Here is a 2,500-nt window from a genome sequence, read left to right on the forward strand (position 1 = left end):
GCAGCGTGCGCGCAGCTTGCGCGCAGCGTGCTGATTCTGTCGACAGTGAGGCTAGCGAAACTTGTCCTGCCATGGCGTGCGCGCAGCCTGTGCGCGCAGCTTGCGCATCTGTCGACAGTGAGGCTAGCGAACTTGTCCTGCCATGGCATGCGCTGTGCGCAGCCTGTGCGCAGCGTGCACGCAGCTTGCGCATCTGTCGACAGTGAGGCTAGCGAAACTTGTCCTGCCATGGCATGCGCGGCGCCTGCGCGCAGCCTGCGCGCAGCATGCGCACAACATGCGCACAGGCTGTGCGCAGCGTGCGCGGAGCTTGCGCGCAGCTTGCGCATCTGTCGACAGTGAGGCTAGCGAAACTTGTCCTGCCATGGCATGCGCGCAGCGTGCGCGCAGTCTGTGCGCAGCATGCGCGCAGCCTGTGCGCAGCGTGCGCGCAGCTTGCGCATCTGTAGACAGTGAGGCTAGCAAAACTTGTCCTGCCATGGCATGCGCGCAGTCTGCGCGCAGCATGCGCGCAGCATGTGCGCAGCATGCCGGCAGCATGGTTCCAGGTTTTTTCAAATGTCGACAGAATTTTTCAAATCTTGTCAAACCCCGTTTTTATTGAAATTTCCTCGCACAATAAGCTCCCCATAAGTAGTCTATGATTTTTAGGACCTTCTCCAACTTACAAAACTAAAAAATTCCTCCCGGATTTGTTTTAATGATTTTTTCAATTTTACGACTTCTAAAACTAATAAAAAATACTTCCCGACTTCAAAAATTTATGAAACTTTTTCCCATCATAGATTGCATGTTTCTTAGTATCCCTGCAAAAAATCACGTCCAAATACCTTGTATTGAATTATTTAGAGCCCATTATGACTCCTCGCGCATAGGTGATGTCTCTTCCTGTCAAAGGGCTAAATGCATAAAATGCTATATAGGGGGGTGTGTGTTGCCTGCATATGCATGGCAGCCCATGCCTTCCTAGCTGCAGCCCCCTTCCCCCACGCCACACCCATGTCATGTTGCCTCGATATGTTGCCTCGGTATTATGGGTTTGGTGTCGGGGTCGGGGGGCTGCCACCCATGGCGGTGGTGGCCGGAATCCGGCCGCCGCCACCACGCCGCCGCCATGGGTGAGGGAGGAAAAAAAAGGCGTGGAAAGTTGCGAAATGGGGTTGTCTAGGCTATTTTTTGGCATGGGAGAGCATGGAGTGCTAGGAACTCCTTCTCAAATGCACGGGCATGTCGACCACAACCTCATTTCGCAACAACAACCACCCGTGTGGGGTGGCGGTGGGTGGATAGTCGCGGATTGGGGCTTGCCAAGCCAATGTTTTCAAAAAATTTCATCAAAATTAAAAACAAATGTTTTGTTGCCTTCGGATTTGTGGGCGAGCGGCGAGTCGGAGTGGAGCCGGTAAAGTTTAACCTCGGTGTGCACGGTTGTTTTTAGAAACTCAATCCAATGCCGGGGACGTTGAAAGTGACGCTCTTATGAGTTGCAAACCCGCAAGATTTAAAGAACCTTTTCAAAACAATTTCAAACCAACAAGATTTAAAAACAGAAATTTTCATCAAAATGAAAAACAAATGTTTTGTTGCCTTCGGACTAGTGGGCGAGCGGCGAGTCGGAGTGGAGCCGGTAAAGTTTAACCTCGGTGTGCACGGTTGTTTTTAGAAACTCAATCCAATGCCGGGGACGTTGAAAGTGACGCTCTTATGAGTTGCAAACCCACTAGATTTAAAGAACCTTTTCAAAACAATTTCAAACCAACAAAATTAAAAACAAATGTTTCGTTGCAAACAAATTGTGGGCGAGCGGCGAGTCGGAGTGGAGCCGGTAAAGTTTAACCTCGGTGTGCACGGTTGTTTTTAGAAACTCAATCCAATACCGGGGACGTTGAAAGTGACGCTCTTATGAGTTGCAAACCCACAAGATTTTAAAAACTTTTTGAAAATGTTTCTTCTAAATGACACATTTTGATCCTTGGCAAGTGCTCAATCCGTAACTATCCAATCACCGCCACACCACACCGGTCGGGAGTGTGTGAATGGTGTGCTTCCCGGGGTTGGCATAGATAATCTTTCGCATCGACAATCTTTTGCATGCGAGGGAATGTCTATGCCAACCCCGGGAAGCACACCATTCACCCACTAGTTGTGGGCGACGATGGGTTGGCTTCAAATGAATTTTTGCTTGGGGTTGTCCTCGGTATGCTTTTGTGTTGGGAGTACGGCCACCAAACCTTCTCAATGCACGGGTATGTCGAGGATGGCTTTCGGCGGGGTTGATGAAGAAGCTACCCAATTCTCGGCCACACGAACACATGGTGACGATGCGTTGGCTTCAAGTGAGCTTTAGCTTGGGGTTGTCTTCGGTATGCTTTTGTGTTGGGAGTACGGCCACCAAACCTTCTCAATGCACGGGTATGTCGAGGATGGCTTTCGGCGGAGTTGATGAAGAAGCTAGCAAATTGTTGGCCACTCTCACACGTGTGGGGGTAGGTTGGCTTCG

Source organism: Prunus avium, unplaced genomic scaffold, assembly GCF_965620075.1.
Source record: "Prunus avium unplaced genomic scaffold, drPruAviu1.hap1.1 HAP1_SCAFFOLD_26, whole genome shotgun sequence".
Classification (NCBI taxonomy): domain Eukaryota; kingdom Viridiplantae; phylum Streptophyta; class Magnoliopsida; order Rosales; family Rosaceae; genus Prunus; species Prunus avium.